Source organism: Sinocyclocheilus grahami, unplaced genomic scaffold (assembly GCF_001515645.1).
Source record: "Sinocyclocheilus grahami isolate Dianchi unplaced genomic scaffold, SAMN03320097.WGS_v1.1 scaffold561.1, whole genome shotgun sequence".
Lineage (NCBI taxonomy): Eukaryota > Metazoa > Chordata > Actinopteri > Cypriniformes > Cyprinidae > Sinocyclocheilus > Sinocyclocheilus grahami.
Window position 1 is genome coordinate 535,439 of NW_015505740.1, and position 8,304 is coordinate 543,742.

At 37.6% G+C, this 8,304-nt stretch overlaps 1 protein-coding gene across 1 annotated transcript in view; it reads right to left on the reverse strand.

Annotated features, from left to right (window-relative positions):
* Positions 1 to 6,008, reverse strand: part of LOC107556246 (teashirt homolog 3-like) — a 53,325-nt gene extending 47,317 nt beyond the window's left edge. The window contains exon 1 of the mRNA XM_016239313.1: positions 5,997 to 6,008. The gene's annotated coding sequence lies outside the window, so the exon portion shown is untranslated. The remainder of the gene's footprint in view (positions 1 to 5,996) is intronic.
* Positions 6,009 to 8,304: the final 2,296 nt, after the last annotated feature.

The window sequence follows — 8,304 nt, forward strand, 5'->3', positions numbered from 1 at the left end:
TAAATTAAAAAAAATAAATAATATATATATATATATATATATATATATATATATATATATATATATATTTGCACCCAAGTAGAAATAAATCCTTGAAGAAGATCCTTAGTAATGTTTGTTACGTCTGTGGCCTGTGTGATGTTGATCATTTATACTGTTATCATACTAACAAGAGCAGGTTTATATGGAGCAGAGGCACAGTTGGATGTTGGATGTGATCGATATATGAGTGGAGAGCATTAGTCATCAGTCAGAGGATGAGAGGTGAAGTTAAAGTTGAAGTTGAGGTTTATTGGCCAAGTAAGACTGCTCTAACCTGAGTTGCTCTCAACATTAAACACAACACAATGCGATACAATATAAAATACACCATTATAATATATCACAGCACACATGCAGCACAACATACACAGGTTAGGCCCAGGGGAGCAGCAGGCACTCATTGTTTCAAAGAACATATCTTATGAATAAAGGTTAATATCCGGTGACACCACCCATGAGACTAGGAGACCCAGCTGTGCTATAGACCGGGGTCTGTCTGATCCGTGGTCCACATAGCACAAGCTCAGTTTGGTACCCAACTAATTTTTTTGTGGTGTGAAGAGGGCAAGTGTCTTTACCTTTACTCTCTGAAAACAATAGCTAGGACTAGATCCTGGCCAGCTATAAAAAGCATGTGTCGTAATCAGAGCTAGAGGAGATTTCCCGCTTCTGGAGCTCACGCTCTCCTGCACCGCACATCTTCACGGCACACTTGTTCCTAGTAGTGTGTGTAAAGAGGCTAGGCATCAGAGAGATCTCCTCAAGAGAGGCAAAACATTAATTCAGTAACAGGCAGCAAATGCCTATATTCTAGATATGGCAGATCCCAAGATCCCACAATATATATATATATATATATATATATATATATATATATATATATATATATATATATATTATATATATATCACTTATGTGTGACGGTTTTACATTAAACTTGCTTTCTTTTCTGCAACACTTATTGAAAATTAATTGTGATGTCAAGATATTTAAAATTATATCTGTCTATCTATCTATCTATCTATCTATCTATCTATCTATCTATCTATCTAAAAAAAAAATCCACTGCTACATAGTTATTATTAAATTACATCGTTTTGATGTGTATTTAATTCTTAATTTTATTTTGTTTACTAATGCAATCTATAGCTATATATAAAGTATTGCATAATATACTTTTTACAAAATAAACACGTGCCTCCTTAGATTTTGAATGCAACAAAAAAAGCAGTGTTTTGGTAATTATTTTGCATTATTATTGTAGGTTAATAAAAACGTTTGTCTAAATTTCAAGAATTGGCATCATACACACTGTGTTTGTGTGTGTATATGGTCACTATCCCACATTTAGAACTGGTTCACCATGCATCTAGTTTGGCTCACAATTGTTGTTCAGCCCAGAAAGTTAAAGTGCTCTCAGAGGAAGAAAAGGACTGCTGGCCTCTTCAGAGAGGCACAATATTTCCTCTGCCTCTTACCGCTGATGTGTGTCTCACACTCTGGTATGTCCTTCTTCCTCAGAAGAGGAACCTTAAGTGTTGGGGGCTGCTCTTTTGTCTCTCTCTCTCTCTCTCTCTCTCTCTCTCTCTCTCTCTCTCTGACTCCTTCTCTCTCTCTCTCTGGGTGTGCTAGCTTGCAGGGTTGAGAGGGCAAGTGCTGACCAGCCCTCTTTCTCTGCCTGTTACTACAGCTCACAAGAAAGACTGATTGTTAGTGTGTGAGAGTGTACATGATGAGTGTGGGAGAGGAAGCGAATGTATCCATGTGCGTATTTGAGCGTGACCGCACACATAAGAACTTGTGTGTGCGCGCAAAACGGCACGTTTTCATTCATTTTGTGAGTGTGCGTAAGCCTGCATGTGATTGCCTTGCATCTCTGTGTGCGGGACCTGATCCACGGTGCTGTATGGTAAACAGGAACGTTTTCCCTGGAAGGAGGAATTTCCCCCAGCAGCCCCCTATAGCAGTAATGGTGGTGGTAATGAGCTGCAGCTGTCAGAGCTCTTTCCGCCTCTCGTCCCTGATTCATGTTCCTGCCGCACAACATCTACAACTGGAACAAATGTTTACCCCAATGAAAACCAGACAAACACGGCCGGCCCGGCTCACAGCTCCTAACGGAATAACTAATAGCCCCAGCTCTGTTTAGGCGCTAATAATGATGCAAGCGGGCTCTGAAATGCAGACCTACAAGGTCAACAGAACTGACCATCAAACAAGGCCGTCGTTATTTGAGACTCAGGCATCGCCGAGGTTTAATTGACCAAAAAAGTTCGAATTTTTATATAATTTACCACATGTTTTGGTGTAACAGAAGGTGTTTCAGGCGCAGGGAGACTTTAAAGAAATGCAGGATACAATGCAACCCTATATCGTTAGTAAAATCCAGCCATTCTAATCAAGGCATATGTGTGTTTTTATAGAGCAGATGGAGCTTGACTCATTCTGGCTTCCTGACTGGGTTTCCTCCCAGTATTCTGCTCCCATGAGGTTGATATTACTAGAGAGCGCAATCTATATCCATTGGAATGAGTGTCATGATTCAGGGATCGGGGTGAGTCACTGATTGTGACTGAGTTGGAGCGGGATAATCCGAAATGTGTTTTCATAACTTTTTATAACTTGCTGTCATTAAACTGCTGTTTAAATATAGCTGCTGTCTTTTTGCATTGCACTTGGCCGTTTTTCCCCTTTGTGTATGACATTCTTACATCCTTTTTTATTGTGGCTGTTTTCCCTTCTTCTATTCATAATAAAGAATCGAATGCATTAAGTGATGTAGAGAGATAAAGCGCGTCAGAGCGTGTTTGTGTGTTTACCCCATGCGGCCATTAATGCTACGGCTGTGTGCCAGCGATGACATTAATCCATTAATCACACTTTTTTTTTTTGGTATTTGTGCAGGCCTGCTTTATTAATTAGGTGTGATGTAACGCTGATACAACCTCTCTCTGTCAGACTTCCTTCCTCATTACGCACACAAACTCCCATCAGCCACCTGTCAAAAGACCCCACCCTGGAAATCAGACTCTAGAAACTGTAATAAAAGACATGGTGACACAAGGAGGAGGGGGAGATTAGAAGTTCTGGAACAAAATAATAAGGGTTTACAAAGTAGTAAAGAGTGCTGGAGAGAGAGAGAAAAAAAATCAAAGCTCAGCCGCATCAGAGCCACATCTGGCCTAAAAGATCAACCTCTCTTCCTCTTTCCCTCTCTCTTTCTGCTGTCTTGTCAAGCGTGTGAGAGCCACTTCACTATGCTGGTGTTTATCTTACGCTGACATTCTCTGCTCCATCTATTTTTCAGCCCTCCTAAGCAGAAGCCTCACCTCGAAACACTCTAAGAGAGTTTAATAACAGAGAGAGAGAGAAAGTGAGTGAAGGTATAAGAATAAATATACTTACAATAGGGACTGCTCTAATATTATTGAGATAGAAAGAAACAAAGACGTGCAACCATATATGTGGTCAAACATAATTTTTCATATTTCGTCCCCCCCCCCCAAAATGTTTGCAAAAATTAAGACTTTTTAAATGTTTTCTGAAAGAAGTCTCTTATGCTCACCGTGACTGCATTTATTTAAACAAAAATACAGTAGAACAGTAATTCTGTGAAATACTATTGCAATTTAAAATAATAGTTTAAAATGTAATTTATTAACTGAATTTTTCGGCATCATTACTCCGGTCTTCAGTGTCACATGATCCTTCAGAAATCATTCTAATTATCTGAATTGGTGCTCAAAAACATGTCCTATGTTGAAAACGTTTTTGCTGCCTAATATTTTTATGGAAAGCATCATATACTACCATTCAAAAAATTCTGCAAGTATGCATTCAATTGTTCAAAAGTGGTCAAAACATATATGCTACAATGTTATCAAAGCACAATATTACAAAAAAATATATATCTTTAAAGCTTTATCTTTCTACCTGTATGTGGAAAATGTAATATATATTGAAACAAGAAAAGAACAAGATGCCACTCAGTAGAACTATAATCATATTACAGCTGAACCAATGTGACACATTGCTTTTGAATGTAAATCTGATCAGAGGACAAATTCAAATACCCACATCAGTACACTCTCTCTCTCTCTCTCTCTCTCTCTCTCACTCACACACACACACACACACACACACACTATCAGATGTCATCACGTTGACCCCTGGCTGACGTGGTTTACAGTGAGAGACTCAAAGTGCACCCAGAGGCTCGCCTTTACTGCCCGATGATTAGCATTCCCGTGGCTAAACCCAGACGCTAGAAGATGTGACACTTGAGAGCTGGCTACTGTATGTTTCCTGCCAGTGTAAATCAGCACTTCCACATATTCTCCTTACGTCCCTCTGAGAGTTATCCAGGGCATGTTTAAAGTACACAGGCACAGAATGAATCAGAACGGAGTTTGATTAAACATGCAAATGTGATAAAAGCATGATGTGATTCCAGCACTTTGTATTTAATTAAACTCAAATATGCTCAAAATTAAACATTTCATTCACAGTAGCTATTTCCGCTGGTATCGACAGTGATACAAGTCAAAATGCAAACGTGTGTAAGTTCTCTAAGGGGGTTATGCCTTTTGAAATGGGATCTGGATATGGAGGCGCTGTCCTCTCTATCGCAGGAAGTGACGCGTCTCTCACCTGATCAGAGTTGACCACTCTGCTCTAACCATTGTAGATTCAAACAGGGATCAGTTTGTATAGGAGCCAGTAGCAGTTGCAGGAAGAAAGGCACACAAAAGTTAACATATCAAAGGTCAAATGTCAGCAGGGCTAGAAAAAAAAAAGTGAATGGCAAATATGGCAAAGAAATATTTCCTTCAGTTCTACTGTAGGAGATGATGTGTGTCTGGGTTTGTGTGTGGTCGACAGTGATACAAGTCAAAATGCAAACGTGTGTAAGTTCTCTAAGGGGGTTTTGCCTTTTGAAATGGGATCTGGATATGGAGGCGCTGTCCTCTCTATCGCAGGAAGTGACGCGTCTCTCACCTGATCAGAGTTGACCACTCTGCTCTAACCATTGTAGATTCAAACAGGGATCAGTTTGTATAGGAGCCAGTAGCAGTTGCAGGAAGAAAGGCACACAAAAGTTAACATATCAAAGGTCAAATGTCAGCAGGGCTAGAAAAAAAAAAGTGAATGGCAAATATGGCAAAGAAATATTTCCTTCAGTTCTACTGTAGGAGATGATGTGTGTCTGGGTTTGTGTGTGTGTGTGTGTGTGTGCACAGGAAGGTGACTAATTAAATAAGTACATTAATTACACGTTACACACAAGACACGGTGCATGATCTCTATGTGTGCGCATACGCTTCCAACAATTCAAAACCAGGAATACAATAGCAATAATACAAAATAGGCTCATACTGCGTGTGTAATGACTAAATGAAATGAAGCCTGCTGGTTTTCCTGGGCTCAATGTGGCCTGTGTTCAGCTGTATTTTAGTGCTGTGTTTCCCAGCCAAATGTCATGCAAAGTGTCTGCAAAATGGTTTGATCTGAGCAAATTAATGTTGGACATAAAAGTCTAGCTTTCTCTTGGGCAGAGGCCAGGCTTTTCAGAGAGAAAGGGGAAAAGCACTTAGTTGTAAAAGCGAGTTGCACTTTTACATTTTGATTAGATCGTTTTTCATGACTGAAAAAAAAAATAAATAGAAAAGCTTGTGATTTCAGGAGTTAACATGAGGTATCTATTCTTTGTAGTGCTGTATAATGTAGATTTATTATTTCCAAAAAAAGTGTACATTTTTTGTTCAGTCACCGTTGATATCTACATTGAATAGCACAGAAATCATTTTGCAACTCAATAATAATGTATTGAACTTGAAAAACTACATTTTCATGCATTTTAGCATAAACGTGCTTTACTAACTGTATAATCATACTAACATACATCTATAAAAACAGGCAGAAAAACAAACCAGCCCTCGAATGGTTCGTGATACTCATATCCATAATTGCAATGCTTCAGTCTGTGAGTAAAAATAAAGGCTTCCATCATAATGTCAGTCTCAGATGCTCAGACTTGGATCATGATCCATGAGCGGTCGGCTCCATGGTAACCAGTATTAAGTGGACACTATAATCATATCATTAATTCAGCTTTGTGACCTCTTTGTCTCTATTTTTAAAAGCAGGTGAGAAGGCAACAGAGCTCCACACTCTTCTGTAAAACAGCTCTGTGCTCTAACACAGCAGAGCAATTTTACACTACCGCACACCATTGGAGAAGCAGTGGGAGGTCACTTAATGCTTTTACTGAGAAAATAGACAGATAGATTATTTTTGTTTCTTATTATATGATTAGTAGGTGTGCAGCCTGCTGTGACTTGACATTTCATATTGTAATAGGGACTTTTATTTGCCTCTGTTGCTTTGTTTCTTTAATTTGGTTATTTTATTCTATATATTACTCGTCAAAAGTTTGGAATAATTCAACAAATTTTATTTTTTTTGAAAGAAGCTTGTTATGCTCACAAAGGCTGCATTTATAATACAGTAAAAACAGTAATATTGTGAAATAGAATTACAATTTAAAATAACCATTTTATATTTGAATATATTGTAAAATGTAATTTATTCCTGTTTTAGCAAAGCAAAATTTTCAGCAGCCATTATTTCAGTCTCAGTGTCATATGATCCTTCAGAAATCATTCTAATATACTGAATTGGCGCTCAATAAATATTTATTATTATTATCAATGTTGAAAACAGTAGTGCTTATTAATAGGTTAGTGGAATCTGATACATATCATTAAAAAGTTTGGGATAAGTCAGATTTGAAATAATAATAATAATAACACTAACAATAACTATTATTAATATTATTATTAATTATTCATAAAGGACACATTAAACTGATCAAAAGTAACAGTAAATGCACTAATAATGTTACAAAAGATTTACTGTATATTTTAAATAAATCATGGCATAGTAATAATAATAACAATAACAATAATAATAATAATAATAAAAATTGTGCACCAATAACAGTTAACAGTAACTGAGTTCCAAATCAGGATTTCTGAAGGATCATGAGACACTGAAGACTGGAGTAATGTCTGCTATTCAGCTATCACAGGAATAAATTATATTTAAAAATATATATAAATAGAACGTTGTAACAATATTTTATAATATTACTGCTATCACTGTGTTTTAGTCCAATAAATGCAGCCTTGATGAACATTATAAACTTCTTTCAAAAACATTAATAAATCTTAATTATTCTAACATTTTTAATTATAGTTTATATTTGTATAACTTAATAACACCATGAATCAAAACACAAACTGACATTGTTGCTTTTAATTATTCTATGCTTATCTTTATTTCTCAGAGGAGTGGGCATCCTGAGGAATGAAATGGATAAGACTTGTGATGTGATGTCTCTTGAATTCAGGTCAGTGCTAAATCACATCCCGTCTGCAGTCATACTGAATATTTCTTTTTAGTTTCTTTTGTCTATTATGTACCACGCACCTTACGCAGAAGCCCTGCGATTTCTTAGTATATTGTGTACAATGACAATAAAGCATTCTAATTCGCTAATTCACATTTATGCATTCATCCACCTGTGCCTGTGCAAAGACAAGAATCAGTCCAGTCAGACGTTCACCCAGTAACTTTTGCATAAATAAAAAGCTCATCAAAGACATTATGAGAGAGTACACGAGAAGCACCATATGCATGAAAACACCGACTCGCATACGAAAGCACTGCACACATGCATGTGCCACTGATACACATAGAAAGGTGTCTGTCGCTGTTAATATCATTCTGTCTGCTAAGTGAACGTCTCAGTCACTTCACATTTCCTTCTTCTCATCTCCATCGTTCTTGCTCTCTTTTTTACTCTTTCACACACAAGTAGACACATCATCGTCATCATCACCATCACTGGACACGCACGCTCACGCATATCGAGAAATGGAGAGATGCTCTTTCTGAGTGAAAGAGGGAGAGATGACAAGTAAGAGGGGAGAACACAGGAAGCACATTAGTTATCGGTCTCTCCCTTTCACATCCCATTAGAGTTACACTCTTCCATCTGCTCCCTCACTCTTCTTCACCTCTAACTGTCTGCCCTGCTGCACTTTACTACAGCGGCCTGCCTGACTAAATGACACTTCACACCACACACACAGATGACCAGCTGAAATATTTACAGAGCTGCAGGATGAGAAATAGAAGCAAATATTTTTGTTATGTTTTTGAAAGAAGCCTCCTATGCTCACCTAGGTTGCATATATT